General features: G+C 37.4%; 1 protein-coding gene across 4 annotated transcripts in view; it reads left to right on the top strand.

Moving 5' to 3' along the window:
- LOC119559373 (tyrosine-protein kinase Src42A) overlaps positions 1-17,219 on the top strand; it is a 79,159-nt gene that overhangs the window by 39,676 nt on the left and 22,264 nt on the right. The window contains exon 1 of one of the 4 annotated variants that reach the window (XM_037872413.1): positions 2,042-2,410. The exons of 2 other annotated variants lie outside the window; for them this stretch is intronic. The gene's annotated coding sequence lies outside the window, so the exon portion shown is untranslated. Of the gene's footprint in view, positions 1-2,041; positions 2,411-17,219 lie in introns of those variants that run through there. One more of the 4 variants, XM_037872414.1, reaches the window with a different exon arrangement.

Raw genomic sequence — 17,219 nt, 5'->3', positions numbered from 1 at the left:
AGCAAAAAGGAGATGGGCATATACAAGCAGAAAAGCGAGATTGTTAAGCGCCACATACCCGCTATTTCAGTATACGGAAATGTGGGCGGCAGGCAGATTTAAGCGTTAAAGTGGTCGTGGCAAACATTTTTTACCAATACAAATCAGTTAATAAGTTAGTCAAGAACTAAAACTGTAGGAGCCACAGATTTGGGCGGTGTGATAATGTGTAATAAACTTGCGCTGCGTACAATTCTAAAAAATCTAAATCTAAACTACCAACTCTAGTTTCGATAGTTTCCGAGATATAAGCAGTCATATAGACGATTTTTTGAAGTTAGTGGGCGGTTTGAGAGCGTTAGAGTGGCCGTGGCAAAAATATTTTAGGTCAATCGATAGGTATTTTTTAAAAGCAATACATTTTTGTTACAATTTTGTATTTAGCTTTGAAATTGTAGGAGCTATAGTTATTGGCGTCAGAGTGGGCGTGGCACATTCGCCTGACAAAATTGCGCTGCGTACAAAGCTAAGAACTTCCATTTCTCTAGCTCTTATAGTTTCCGAGATCACAGCGTTCACACAGACAGACAGCCATGGCTAGATTGACTCGGCTAGTGAGTGATGCTGATTAGGAATATATATATACTTCTAGCTGTTACATACTTTTCCCTGAATACAATATAGCCTTTTACTCTACGAGTAAAGGGTACATTCATTTTGGCAACATAATTCAAAATGTCGGCAAACATATGTTTCTTGTATTTTTATAACGCGGAACCTGTTGGTGATGCCACAAATGCTTGAATGGGACTTTTACTTAGGAGGACTCAGAAATTTTTTGCTATGTACCTATGCGTTTAATTTAGTCAAATTCGTTAGAATTTTTAACTGACACATCCGTTAAAAACGTATGTAGTTAACAGTAAACTTGTTGATTTTAAAGAAATTTGGCTGTGCCCAAAATTGCACAGGAAGTTAACAGTCTATTTGTTAGTCGTCCATTGAGCACGTAAATTATTTACAGGTAATGCACAAATTCAGTCAGCTTAGGCAAGTAGAAGGACACTTGGATTGGATTTCCGATTGGTCGTTACAGTTATTTTATGTGTTCAGATAGATTTCACTTGAAGAACTTTACAACATGCACCTCGATAAAATACTTTTTCCTGCATTAATACTTTTTTGTTTATCTTTTTTCATATTTCCAGGTAAGTCCAGACATATTTTTATACAAAGAAATTTTGGACTTTGAAAAAGGTTCTTAGTGCTCACCTTGGAACGGGTAATCTGAGCTATCAAGGCAAACACCTGTGTTTATGTGTGAGTGCTGATTCCTATTTACACAAGTCGTCTGAAGAAGTGTATTTTGTCAAGTGCTGGAGCCAACGAACTATACAAAATATGTTCGTAGATGTCAGCTCTTGAGAATTTTCGCAGAATGCTCCACGCATTCGTTAGTGTATATTAATTTTTACCAGGTGCCCAGTCCTAGATTGAGTCCCTACTATTTCTGGTTCATCCATTTAGTATTTCTACTCACATATTAGCGGTGTTCACTAGCACTCTTTATCAATGACGGGTTCAATGGCGTTCACAAGAACCTACGCGGAGACATTTAGAAACGCATAATTTGATTTCCAGTGACGCGCCAACGCCAAGTTATTTTGGTTACGTGAACAAATTAATACAACCTGACATTTGTCAGTAACAGCGACGAGATAATGGCTTTCAACTCGATTTGATCTTTGCAATCAACGCACTTTGTTTTCGTAATTGCTAAACTGTGCAGTTAATCTCAGAGCGTTATATGTAAGAGCGTACCACTTGAGCCCAAAGAGAGAGAAAGAGTCTGCTCGTTGATCAGCTGTTGGACGTCTCTGACAAGTTATAAGAGACTAAACACAAAGGCGGGTCAGAGAGCCGAAGAGTGGAGCAGTAGCGTCTCACCTACACCTGGCAGAGAGCTTGGCTCAAATGGCACACACATAGATGCCAAGACGGCAAACGCGAGTGTATCGGCCAACGCAATGCGGTTAAAACCTTTCTATAAAAATTTCTTATACGTATCAGTTGTTTGCGAAGCGGTGCTTAAAACGGACGTGTAAACGGAAGCCGCGCCAAAACGGTTCGAAAATCGGAATAGCGCCTGTACACGCAGCACATAGGAAATCGAATTCAAATCAAATGCCTTAATCGTATTCGACTAAAGCTCGCGGACTGCGCTTACAAGTCGTTTGGTTTATGCGTCGACTGAATATCCATTATCCATTAATACCAGCCCGCTGAACTTTACGGGCGTGCGCGACGTGCTTATGCTGGCGGCATTTTTCTAACATCCAGTGTTTCCTTTGTTCAAAAGTGCCCCAAGAAAGATCTACTTTGATATGGAGAAGTGGTAACGACAGCAACAGTAGCAGCAAAACGGAAAAAGGTAAAATTCCGGGCGAGCTGCAATATGCGGAACATCCCAAATGTAGATGCCGAATCCGAAAAAAGATGGGAGCAGAACTTTCTTTTTTCTTTACTGTTTCAACTGTGCTTCGCTGGTCGCCCCTAGAATTAGGAAAGCGTTTTTCGTGCAAAATACAAAGTTGAGCTTATTTAGTAAGTTAATTCCTGGGAGTCGCAAAACGATTGTTGGATCGGTGGGGTTATGCAATGCCTGCCTGCCTGCCAACAAAGATGTCCTCAACTTTTCGCGAACTTTATCGTTCGCTATGTGCTGAAATGCACAACTGACTTACCAAACGGGTGATACATTTCTGTGAATACGGGTGCACAGAGTAGCGTGCACAAGCACATGCACCGACTGCGGTTGACTACGTCAGCGATTTTGTTTTTCGAGCCACCATCCCAGGCCGCAGTAACCATATCAATTTGGACTTACGTGACTTGGACAAACTGCACCATTTCGCACATATTCTGTGCCTTCGAGCTAGGTTTAAAATGTGGGTTCAAGCTTGGAGCTTGCTGACTCTAGGGCCCTTTCTTCCGCTGTGCTTTTTTTCCTCCTTTCTTGGAGCAGAATACCACGGTCGTAAATTTCCTGAGCCATGACTCATGCCAGTCAGTCGAAGTCGATTAACAACAACATTGGCAGAAGAAAAAACGATAAAAATACAGATGCAAAATATTCAGTTGAAAACACATGAAAATTGCTTTTAATGGTATTGAGTATATGGCGCCAGAAGAGCAAATGAGAGGCAAAAAAGCTCATTGTTTATAATGGCTGGTTTATGGTCGGCTCATTGTTAGCAATACGAGCGGTAACCTTTGCTGTCGTTACTGACATTCTACATAAGTGAAGTGAAGCATTTTAAAGCCAACCGTTTCTCAAAGCAATTGATAGGATCGGTAGTAAGTCCAGCTTTATTTAGCACTTAGGTATTTCTATTAACGTAGTGGAAAATTTCTTGCAAAGGCGGGTGTTCCTCGCGTCAAAATGTTTCATATTTTGCTTACATAAAAAAATGTATAAACTCATACATTATGACAGGGCGCAACCTAGTGGCGATTACAATATTTGGTGATATATTCTTTATGCATGGTCCCATTTCTGTAATGGTATAGATAAAGGTAGCGTAATGAGCGTTTGTTGGCGGGCCAAACTTTGTTTTGGTATTGACGAGAGCAATACATTTTATTTAAAATTTCTACTCTAGCATTATGTGGGCGTGGCACATTCGGATAACAAACTTGCGCTAAGGAATCTAAATCTGAAATCCCAACTGTCTAGCTCTTATAGTTTCCGAAATCACAGCGTTCACACGGACATACGGGCATGACTGAGTATTGAATTGATTCAAGTAAAATGAAAGGGCTAATACTAACTTTAATACTTTAAATGGTTTCGTTAGCATTGTGCAATGATCTATATTGTGTAGACAAAATCAAAGTCAAAATCATTTTTAACCCAAAATTTTTTTTACTTTAATGGGCAGCAGCACGCCGTCTTGGCCTTGATTTAGTTTTTGCATTCGCGGGGAAAGATAGGGCCAAACCTACGAATTAGAACATCAATTACCCACCACTTCCTGTCGCCCTCGTACTAATTAGCTACTTATTTGCTTGAGCGATCCATTAGGTAGCAGGTAGACGACATCTTCATCTGCACATGTTTATATTTTTTAGATCAATCTAATCGAAGGTAACCATCAAACATTGCGTTGGCAACAGCCAAAAGAGTTTGTGTTTTATTTTCAAACTTGACTGTTTGTAGACTATCGTGCTACAAGAAAGAAACAACGTAAAAAATAAACACAAAAAAAAACAAACCGGTTTAAATTGGGTCGTAGTACTTTTGAGTGCAATTGTTACCTTTTCAGTAACAATAAAAGCACCAGTCTCGGCAATCGCACTCGATCCCACTCGCTCTGCAGCTCATTTTGGCCGTTGCTACGTTGGTCTTATTCAGTTTTCTTGGCACGCGCTGCCATCAAAGAAACCAACACCCACACCTATGAAAGACAAAAATCCGAGCGGTATTTTGTAATGACCATGTTTTGGATTGGTTAGCATAGGTCAGTCAGGTCGGGTCTGAGTTAGCTGCTGTATAGGGATACATGTGATATTAGAATGAATTATTTTCTACTTTCTAAGTAAAATACTGTAGGGACAATCCCATTGCTCTTGTGTTTCTGATCGTCTTTAGTTCATTTAAACGACCTGCACTTCTGGGGATCATGGAACTGATGTTGTGAACAACTTTCGGTTTAGATGTGGAGCTGTTTATGCAGGTATACAGTGTGTCAAAAAGGTTGCCTGTATATGACAAGACTAGTTCTTGGCGTTTTGGCGCAAAAAACGGCTGAGAGGAACTCATTACCATTTCCAGAGGAGCTTATAATCTCTTTTCAAAAATCCGAGAGAAACCAATACGGGTTCAACTGGTTTTGTCCGACGCCATTACTATTACGGTTATTGTTGGTGTTAATCATTGAAGCAACTGTTTAACTCATTTTAATTTAAAAACAAGGAAGAACGCTATAGTCGAGTACCTCGACTATCAGATACCCGTTACTCAGCTAAAGGGACCAAAGGAAAATGGAGATATGCAAGCAGCAAATGCGCCACCTACCGGCGGTAGGCAGATTTAAGCGTTGTGGGCGTTAGACTGGGCGTGGCAAAGTTTTTTTTTAATCAATCGAGAGGTATTGACGAGACCAATACATTTCAGCTAAAATTTTTTATCTAGCATGAAAATTGTGGGCGCCACAGGCTTGGGCGGTTTGAGGGCGTTAGAGTGGGCGTGGCATATTCGCGTAACAAACTTGCGCTGCGCTCAAGCCTACGGAATCTAAATCTGAAATCCCGTTACTCTATCTTTGATATTTTCCAAAATATCCGCGTTCATACTTACGATTTTTTGAAGTTTGTGGGCGTTAAAGTGGGCGTGGCAAACTTTTTTTTAGGTCAATCGGTAGGTATTGATGAGAACAATACATTTCAGTTAAAATTTTTGTTTTAGCATCAAAACTGTAGGAGCCACAGTTTTGAGCGGTTTATGGGCGTTAGAGTGGGCGTGACACTCTTCTGAAACAAACTTGCGCTGCGCAGGAATCTCAGGAATCTGCATGCCTAATCCTAGTATTGTAGCTCTCATAGTTTCCGAGATCTCAGCGTTCATACGGACAGACGGACAGACGGACATGGCTAGATCGACTCGGCTAGTGATCCTGATCAAGAATATATATACTTTATGGGGTCGGAAACGCTTCCTTCTGCCTGTTACATACTTTCCGACGAATCTAGTATACCCTTTTACTCTACGAGTAACGGGTATAAAAACGCTAGCCTTAAGTAATGTTTATTAAAACTTATTTGGAAAGTTGTATAATCAAAACCCATTATTTTGCAAGCAAATAAAAAGAGTTCGGGGTCATAACGGAAAAGATTAAAAAAAATTCTTGATGATTTACGAAAATCTTATTAACATTAATAAAATATTATCTAGACTGGTAATTACTTCAGGACAATCACTCATTTAATATTTAAGAAAAAATCTGTTTAACCTTTAAAATTGGAGATAATGAGCAAGGGATCTTAATTATTCATTTTCTATCAGAATATGTTTTTTTTTATTCTAGCAATAGATTGAGAAATTGGCAACAAGATTTTTAATTATCCTGGGCAAGACAAATATACAAATTTAGCAAAGGCCAAAATTCGTCTGTCAAAACAAAATTTTATTTGGAATTCGTTCGTGTTGCTAATATCTTTACTAAAGTCAATTCACTCGGGGACGCCTTTTTATACCCGTTACTCGTAGAGTAAAAGGGTATACTAGATTCGTCGGAAAGTATGTAACAGGCAGAAGGAAGCGTTTCCGACCCCATAAAGTATATATATTCTTGATCAGAATCACTAGCCGAGTCGATCTAGCCATGTCCGGATGAACGCTGAGATCTCGGAAACTATGAGAGCTAGGCTATTGAGATTTGGCGTGCAGATTCCTGAGCTTCTTACGCAGCGCAAGTTTGTTTCAGTAGAGTGCCACGCCCACTCTAACGCACCCACAAACCGCCCACAACTGTGGCTCCTACAGTTTTGATGCTAGAATAAATATGAAATGTATTGTTCTCATCAATACCTATCGATTGATTAAAAAAAAAGTTTGCCACGCCCACAAACTTCAAAAAATCGTAAGTATGAACGTGGATATCTCGGAAACTATCAAGGATAGAGAATTGGAATCTCAGATGTTGATTCCGTAGACTTGTGCGCAGCTCAAGTTTGTTACGCAAATATGCCACGCCCACTCTTACGCCCAGAACGCTTAAATCTGTATACCGCCGATAGGTGGCGCATTTCAATCTCGCTTTCCTGCTTGCATATCTCCATTTCCGTTTGGTCCATTTAGCTGAGTAACGGGTATCTGATAGTCGAGGCAAAGACCATAGAATAACAAGATGCGTAACTAGGAGTAAGAAAATGTACACAGGCGGGCTAATTTTTGCAAAGCAACCCTTACACGTATAGGAATCTATCCCTCTCTCTTGCTATCTCGCTCACGACACTCTGTGCTGTGAAAAAGTCAAAATTCAATTTTTGTCTCAATTGTGAATTATGTTGACGAAAAGGAACCGATCTAAGAGACGCATTGCTCATGCGAATTATAAGCGGGCTGTGGCGCTCTGCGTATGTTGGTGACCCGTGGATAATGGATTTGAGTTCCATGTTCGAGTCCACTCAGAGGCTGGATTCAACTAAATTTTTTTTTTATTTTAATATTTTTTTAGCTGTACTTTTTTGATTATTTTTTTTTATAGATAGATTTTTTATATTTATAGTTTGTTTTTAGTTTTTTTTATTATTTTAAATTATGTTTTTATAGCCGACATTTTTTTTAGATGTACCAATTGGGACTTTAGCAATTAATCGCTCCTATAGATATATTTTTTTTGTGTAAATTACATATCAGTCTTTAAAAATATATCCAATAACAATAAAAACATGAACACAATAAGTAATTCACTTTGAATAAAAGCGTAATGTGTACTCGAGAAAACGATTTTTCATTATATTTTGTTGAATATGGTGAGTGCAAAATGCAAATTTTTGATAAATAGATTAAAGCTTTACTGTTCAAAGATCCCCAGATATTTATTTATTTATGACGAAGTACATTTAGCTTATTGCTACTTTTACATTTGTCTGGGGAGTCTAGCCACTAACAATGTTTGTACAGCAAAACTCTAATCAATGTATCTAGCATTAGCATTTTATGTGAATAGCACTCATGATTTTCATTAATTAAAAAAAAAAAAAGATTGCATAAAAAAAAGTTGTTCCCAGTCGGGGTTGAACTCCGACCTGCAATTCCCGCGGTTGAGCGACTAGACCCATGGCCTACAGGCCATTGACACCTCACGTTAGTCAAATGTGACATTGAGCCCTTATTGCAGCAGACCACACGAAATGATTCACCAACACAACCAAAGAGCTTTACACGGACAACGCACACTAGCAAAATCGAAAATCCACATCGAAAATCCACACCAAAAATTTTGCCGTACATTCCGTTGTATGGCTGGTTCGCATCTTGTTATTCTATGGTCTTTGGTCGAGGTACTCGACTATAGCGTCCTTCCTTGTTAACTTTTTATAGTCATCTGAAAGACACATTCAACTTCTGCGTTCGGAAACAAACATGTTTGCTGATATGGACAGTACTGTGATAATAATAGTATATATGGTAGAATATACTCTAATTAGGAACTAATATTATTGCCAAAATATAAGAATCAATACCCTGAAAATCATTGTAGATCACGTTGACGATTCCGGGTATGTCTCTGATGTTTGGGCTTGCGTATTTCTATTAAACGTTCCACTAATTTTGAGTGATTTGGTCTAATTTTTTCTATCACATTCAGCTTGCAGAAAACATTTCTTACGGCCCAAATGTGTTTTATGCACAAAGTGTTAATATTTCTGTAAGGGGTTTGCATGATGGGCGAAAACTCATGATATACCACTGCGGGTAAACAGTAAGGTGAATTTGATTGTAAAATAAAAAATCTTTATTTATTCTTCTAAATGAATTTCATCCCCAATAAAGTAGTCCCCTCCCGATAAAATACACTTATGCCAACGTATTTTTCATTCCTCGAAATAGTCCCTTGGAATAGCCATTTGTATCACGATTAGAGCCGGTGCATTATCGTGATGCAAAAACCTAATCTTTTTGTTGCCCAAAACTCTGGTCGACGCATAACGCTCAAATAATATTCCTTACTAACAGTTTGGCCGGGTGGAAGGAATTCATAGTGCGACGAAAATAAAAAAAATAAATTCTCCTTACTTAGAATAGAAGGCTATAGTCGATACCATCGACTATCAAATACCTGTTAATCAGCTAAGGAAAGTGTGAGGGAGATGGAAATATGCAGGCAGATTTTTTTGCTTATAACTTTTTAATAAATGGTCTTAGGAATGTAATGTAAATGGGTATTGATAATCAAAACAAAATCCCATTTATTTTTTTTTCCAAAACCTTCTAAAATGTAGGCACCCTGCTGAAATAAACTTGCGCTGAGCAAAAAGCTTAAGAATCTACATGCCAAATCCCAACTTTCTAGCTTTCTTAGTTATCCAGATCTTCGCGTTCATACGGACGGACGGCCATGGCTAGATCGACTCGACAATTGATCCTGATCAAGAAACGATTCCTTCTATTTGTTACATACTTCCCGACGAATCTAGCTTAACCTTATATTCTACTAGTAACGAGTATAAAAAATAAAATCATAAACCAAAAAAGAATTTTTTAACTCCCCCATAATTTGGAGAACAACTAAAAACAAGATGATTTTTTGATCACGGCTATATCTTGCTTAATTTGTTGTTTTTAAATCTCTTCCATTACTTTTAAGTATTTTAAAAGATTTTTTAAAATTTTGTGCGTTTATGTGTTGCTTTTTAATACAGAAGATCCAAGAGAGAACAGAACAAGAAAACATTTTTAGGAATCCACTTCACCTGCGCTTAGAGTTTAATAGTTATTTATACAACTTAAGTCAAGCATTTTTGAACAAGTACGGGAATTTGTATTGATAAAGCATACAAAATCAAAAACATTATTTTGGTTTCGTTTTGAAAGCAAAGAAGTATACATGCTCAGTGAGCATTGCTCACATACGTTTGTATATGTTCCGTAATAATAATTCTATCGCCTATCGTCCAGAAGTTACTAAGATGTGAAGTAACATGATAGAACACATTTTACATAAACAAAATACACATATATCGCATAGAAGTCACTTCTTAGTCACTTGTGGACGATAAAAAGACGTTAGAACGTATTTTACAAAAACCAAAAGGGTCGGGATCTGAAAGAAGAAACTTAATTATTCGAAACAAGAAAAGAAATTAACTTCGGCAAGCCGAAGTTTGTATACCCTTGCAGCTATAATTATTAAATTTAATTCGAAATTCTTAAAAATACAAAAAATGATATTCCCAATAATATAAGATAATATATCAAAAAACACCGAAGCTATAATTTGTTTCATATTATTTTACCACCGATTTTCCGATCGTTCCTATGGCAGCTGTATGATATAGTCTTCCGATTTTGATAAAATTAAATTCGAAATTCAGAACTAATTATAATATGTTATTTCGAAGCGTAGGAAGTTATATGCTAAAAAACACCAAAGATATAATTTTTTTAAATTTTTGTTTTCGATTATTCCTATGGGAGCTATAAGATATAGTTGTCCGATCCGGCTGTTTCCGACTTATATACTACCTGCAAAAGATATAAGACTTTTGGGAAAGTTTCAGCCCGATAGCTTTAAAACTGAGAGACTAGTTTGCGTAGAAACAGACGGACATGGCTAGATCGACTCGTCCAGTGATGCTGGTCAAGAATATATATACTTTATGGGGTCGGAAACGTGTCCTTCACTGCGTTGCAAACTTCTGACTAAAATCCTAACACCCTCTGCAAGGGTATACAAATAGAACTATATCTTCCAAATGACTTTTAGAAGTAGAAAAAAGATAGAAAGGAAAATAAAACAAGAAAGGAAGTTAACTTCGGCAAGCCGAAGTTTTTATACCCTTGCAGTTATAATTATAAAATTTAAGAATACAAAAAATGATATTCCCAACAGTATAAGATAGTATGTCAAAAACATCGAAGCTATAATTTGTTTTATAATATTTTCCCACCAATTTTCCGATCGTTCCTATGGCAGCTATATAATATAGTCGTCCGATTTTGATAAAATTAAATTCGAAATTCAGAACTTATTATAATTATATGCTAAAAAGCACCGAAGCTATAATTTGTTTCATATTATTTTCCCACCAATTATTAGTTTTGAACTTCGAATTTAATTTTATCAAAATTGGACGACTATATCATATAGCTGCCATAGGAACGAACGGAAAATTGGTGGGGAAGTAATATAGCTTCGGTGTTTTTTGACATATTGACTTATACTGTTGGGAATATCATTTTTTGTGTTTTTACATATAATAATTATAACTGCAAGGGTATACAAGCTTCGGACTGCGGAAGCTGACTTCCTTTCTAGCTCTTAATGTTTTGAATTGTATAACATATAAATGTCCATCTTAACAAAGGGTGCAAACTTACGTGTTTAGAGCAGTGGTCGGCACACACATACCATCACAAGTTAGCCTTGCATTAGTGTGAGTGTAAAAAACACGAAGTTGGCGTGCAGCGCTCTGACGCCTGACGTTTCTCTGTTTTGCACTGAAATTCTCTGCCGCAGCAGCAAAAAAGTGCGCCGAAGCTGAGAATTAAATTTTATCAAAATCGGACGACTTTGTCATATAGCTGCCATAGGAACGATCGCAAAATTTGTAGGAAAATAATATGAAACAAATTATAGCTTCGGTGTTTTTATACCCTTGCAGAGGGTATATTGATTTCAGTCAGAAGTTTGCAACGCAGTGAAGGAGACGTTTCCGACCCCATAAAGTATATATATTCTTGATCGGCATGACTAGACGAGTCGATCTAGCCATGTCCGTCTGTCCGTCCGTTTCTACGCAAACTAGTCTCTCAGTTTTAGAGCAGTCCCAGTCGTAAATGACAGCATTCCAGCATGCGTTCTTTCATTATGAAATGGCATCAAAAAGGTGTTCCGGAAGTGATGAGTCTGTCCATTCTTTTTACACGGGTGCGGGACAAAAAAGAATGCACCCGTTGCATGCTTCTGGAAGCATATATCTGGAATGCACTTGGAAGTAACAAACTAAACACATTCTGGGTGTACTCTTTTTTAATGCACCTGGAAGCAACATACTTAACACCTTCTGGGTGTATTCTTTTTTAATGCACCTGGAAGCAACATACTAAACTCCTTCTGGGTGTACTCTTTTTTAATGCACCTGTAACATGTACCCAGGAATGCACCTAGAAGCATTCAAAAATCAAATATCTGGAAGTTTTCCCCAGGAATACATAAGACTGGATTTCAATTTCATATTTATTTTTTATTTCAATATTCAAGAACTCAACTAATTTTTCATCGGAGTCACTCTCCTTCTGTACGGGGCTTTGCTGCTTCCTTCTTGTTGATGTACTTTTATCATTTACGCAGTTCAGTCCTTGGTGTGCCCATTCATTTCATGCGATTCTGAAAGATATAAAGGAAATTTAATATTATATATTTTGAAACATGTGTATATATATAACAATTATACAATATATTTATTTTGTCACATTAACACTGTTGTATGTACGATTTACATTCAAATAATTATTATTTTATTAATTTAATTTGTTTTTAGTTTGAATGTTCAATGTACATGTACTCTGTTATGTTCATATTGAACTGTGTTGTGCTCATATTGAACTAAATTATCTACACTTTGCTTACCTGTGAAAATATTGATGTAAAATTGGTGGCAGAAAGCAACAAACTTTTTCAAAACACGAGGCACGAACTTCACTTTTCAGAACTAAAAATGCAACTGACGAGAAATGCAAGAGACAAGAAAAACCGCGTGCTTCCTTGCATATTCCCTTTTGTCTTTATTATTTGTTTGTCAAGAGAACAGTACCGAAAAAAGACGATTGTAAAAAAATGGGCATCGGCAACCTTCGGGTTTGAGTTTGGTTTTTTTACATTCCCTCTAAAATACACCTGGATGCACTATATTGAAATACACCCAGATGGCACCCAAAAGACTGCCCCCAGCACGCACATTTGCCTTGGAAAATTTGCATACGTGCTGTTTTGCGTAGAAAAGATACGACCCAGAACTATTTTTATCGGAATACGTTCCCGAAACGGGTGTTTGGGCATGCTTCTGGATGCATTATTCTGAAACACATCTAGAAGGCACCGCAATAGAATGCACCCAGCACACACATTTGCCTTGAAAAATTTGCATGCGTGCTGTTTTGCGTAAAAAAGATACGACCCAGAACTATGTTTTTTTAAAACACGTTCCGCAACTTACGACCACGTGGTCGGCACACACATACCATCACCCTGCAAGCATTTTCTATCGCGGAAGGCACTATTAAGTGACTTCTAGAAGATGAAAACGATCGTCCGCGATATCGCATTCGGATCGCGGAAGTGACTCCCGTCGGGAAGAAATGTGCCACTTCGGCGACACTTCTCGAAGTCACTTCTGCGTTACTTCTGGAAGTGTCGCCGAAGTCACTTCTAGAAGTGTCGCCGAAGTGGCACATTTCTTCCCGACGGGAGTCACTTCCGCGATCCGAATGCGATATCGCCGAAGTAACTTCTGGAAGTGTCGCCGAAGTCACTCCTAGAAGTGTCGCCGAAGTGGCACATTTCTTCCCGACGGGAGTCACTTCCGCGATCCGAATGCGATATCGCCGAAGTAACTTCTGGAAGTGTCGCCGTAGTCACTTATGGAAGTCACTCAAAAGTGACTTTACATATGCTTGTAGAAGATACCTAGAAGAGTCTTTCCCAATTGGAAAATCTTGAATACAAACATATTTTTTTTTATTTTTAATATTTTTCATTTATTTTTTGTTAACGTGCTTTGTCCACTTGTATACACGGTCCCTGGCATGTAGGAAATTTTGCTGAACAATGTTATTTAGGTCCAGCTCCGTCGACATAAGAAATTTATTAATAACCATTTCTAAAAGAGACAGAAACAAAAATTGTTTTTTGTACAGTCAAAGCAAAAATAAAGTAGAATACATTACCTTTTACAATGAAATATGTTGAGAATCGTTGGATGCTGGGTTTCTCCGCAGTTACACACCAAGTAATGTCCACAGCTAGCTTGTCCGTAAAAAGGTTTGAATAATCGTACAGCTCACGATAAGCACGTAATTTCGCACGCTTTGTTGGGGGTACATTTAAATATGTTAAGCAATTAAACACATTTAGAAAAAAACAAAGCTATATTTATAAAACGCACAAATTTGATACAAAACCGCACTGTCCACAGACAAATCACGCAACGAAATGACGCTCGGGCGAAAAATAACGGCTTGGGTCAAAAGGAAGACCCAAAGAATTTTCAGAAAAGAGGGGTAACGGAAAATTACCGCGACCTCTTTTTATCGCGTGTTTTACTCACTACTATCGTCTTTCTATCGCGCAGAAGTGTCTCAGAAGTTACTTCTTCGCGATCCCGACCCTTTTTGTTTTTGTAAAATGTGTACTATCGCCTTTCTATCGTCCAGAAGTGACTCAGAAGTTACTTCTTCGCGATACATGTATATTTTGTTTTTGTAAAATCTGTAATATCGCCTTTCTATCGCGCAGAAGTGTCTCAGAAGTTACTTCTTCGCGATCCCGACCCTTTTTGTTTTTGTAAAATGTGTACTATCGTCTTTCTATCGTCCAGAAGTGACTTAGAAGTGACTTCTACGCGATATATGTATATTTTGTTTTTGTAAAATGTGTTCTATCGCGTTTCTATCGCGCAGAAGTTACTAAGAAGTGACTTCTGGACGACAGGCGATAGAAATATCGCCCTTTTGCTTGCAGGGTCACAGTTTGCCTTGCATTAGTGTAAGTGTAAAAAACACGAAGTTGGCGCGCAGCGCTCTGTCGCCTGACGTTTCTCTGTTTTGCACTGAAATTCTCTGCCGCAGCAGCAAAAAAACACGCCGAAGCTGAGAAAAAAAAGACCCGAAGACTCATGCCGAAGTCATACGAACATCTACGTTATACGTGAGCGAGCAGAGGATGGGCAGAACACTTTCCTATGCTCACTAGATAGGCCGCTGCCGACCCCTGGTTTAGAGTGAAGCTGTGCAATTATTTTAAGTTATGTACGGGCAAGCTAACTGTCGACATTTATTTGCGTGTAGCTGGGAGAAACTAGGGATGTGAAAAATATATGAAAATTTAAATTTATCGATGTTTTTTGATATATCGATATTTTTGAAAATATGTTTTTAAAATTTCCTAATTGGATAAATTGATCTGAAACGATGTGCAAAATGAACAGTATACATTTGTGATTTCATATTTGAAATCACAAATAGTGTACTCATTTCAAATATTAAAATGACTCCGGAAAGCATAAAATGTAAATTACAAAATTACAAAACAGATTACATTTTCATAACGTATTCCGATGGTGGGAATCGCAATATCTTAGGAATTCATTTAGTTTAAGAGCCAATGTATCCCTAGACAGCTAAATAATAAAGTGCAGCCAAATTAAATTTAAAAAAAAATATACATATAAAATACGATATAAGCAAGTGGTTGGCCACACTTTGTAATCTAGTTTTCTTTTCAGAGTTTTCAAAAAGTACAATAGAAATAACATGTAAACATAATTTGTAATGTTGGGCAACAAAAATACTTTGTTTTGGGTGTTTAATATCAAAATTTTTTTTTACAAAATGATATATCATCGATACGATATTTTATATATATTTTCACAACCCTAGGAGAAACCCAGCATCCAAAGTTTATCCACTTGTTGGATTATAAGGGGAAATGCCTTCAAGTTTATTTTTATTTTTACTGAGAAAAAACCATTTTTGTTTCTGTTTCTTTTAGAAATGGCTAATAATAAATTTCTCATGTCGATAAGTATCAAAGTCACTAAATAGTGCCTTTCGCGATAAAAAATGCTTGCAGGTTACGGACAGACAGAAGACAGACGGACTTGGCTAATATATATAAGCATCGTATTTTTTTTGTGTATTTTCATAAATAAATGTCCATATTTTCATAATACAGTGGAACCATAGCATAATTTATTGGTTTTGTTGAAGAAATTTCCCGGAAAGCTGAAAAAAATTACTTTTTCACTTTTAGCTACTTTTAAAGGCATTTTCGTGTTTAACTATTTCGCAAGGAAATCATATGATATGTTTCCAAATCTCTTTATTCCAAACTAACACGAAGATAAAAATCAAAAGAGAGCGAAAAAATTTTAAATTAACTGCTAATACTTAATTCAATAAAAAAACAAGTAAGAACGCTATAGTCGAGTACCTCGACTATCAGATACCCGTTACTCAGCTAAAGAGACCAAAGAAAAATGGAGCACGAAAATTGTGGGCGTCACAGGCTTGGCCATATTCGTGGCATATTCGCGTAACAAACTTGCGCTGCGCTCAAGCCTACGGAATCTAAATCTGAAATCCCGTTTCTCTATCTTTGATATTTTTCGAGATATCCGCGTTCATATTTACGATTTTTTGAAGTTTGTGGGCGGTTTTTGGGCGTTAAAGTGGGCGTGACAAAAAATGAGAACAATACATTTCAGTTAAAATTTTTATTCTAGTATCAAAACTGTAGGAGCCACAGTTTTGGGCGGTTTGTGGGCGTTAGAGTGGGAGTGGCACTCTTTTGAAATAAACTTGAGCTGCTTAGGAATCTCAGGAATCTGCATGCCTAATCCCAGTATTGTAGCTTTTATAGTTTCCGAGATCTCAGCGTTCATACGGACAGATCGACTCGGCTAGTGATCCTGATCAAGAATATATATACTTTATGGGGTCGGAAACGCTTCCTTCTGCCTGTTACATACTTTCCGACGAATCTAGTATACCCTTTTAGTCTACGAGTAACGGGTATAAAAAAGAAATGGAGATATTTCCTCGGGACAGACTCGATAGTAAAGTTTTTGCTTTAGAATATTACGTCCCAATTCTCAGATTCTTGTGTTTTACCACATTAAGCCCAAGTACACTTCCATTTTGCGTACGTTCGCGACCTCATGTTTTTGCCAATATTATGAAAATGATAGCTCAATAAACCCCATCATTTACACTAAGCAAAGAGCTAACCAAATGCTATCGAAAGCAAATAAAAGTTTCAGAAAACGTTTATTTTCTTTTTTTTATTTGCACTAAGTGCGTAGGAACGTACGTTCGCGACCCGTGGAAATGCCCATATACTTCATAGGGTTGGACGAATCTTTTAGTATAGTAACGGGAGACTTAACAATTTAAAACAAATAACGCTAACTTTTCAAAATGTACTCATTGGGCACGGTGCAAAAGAATATTCCTATGTATGCGAGTAGCTTAGATATTTTGCTGAAGCAGGCTAAATGAAAACATTTTAGTAAGTATAAGTTGTCTTAGATCGGAAGATTAAAAAAAATCTGTTCTTTTTTAAAATATTTTGACCTTTTAAAATATTTTTATGGCGACAAAGGGTGTTAAAATTATCCCACCACTTTTAAGAACAGTTTCTAAAACGAGGACAAAGTCGAAGTCGGAAATCTTCGTAATTTACATATATATTTTTGGTCGCTCAATGAAGATCCGCCAATGATCTCTCAGATCA

Source organism: Drosophila subpulchrella, unplaced genomic scaffold, assembly GCF_014743375.2.
Source record: "Drosophila subpulchrella strain 33 F10 #4 breed RU33 unplaced genomic scaffold, RU_Dsub_v1.1 Primary Assembly Seq24, whole genome shotgun sequence".
Taxonomy (NCBI): Eukaryota; Metazoa; Arthropoda; class Insecta; order Diptera; family Drosophilidae; genus Drosophila; species Drosophila subpulchrella.
This window is presented reverse-complemented; position numbering and strand designations above follow the sequence as displayed.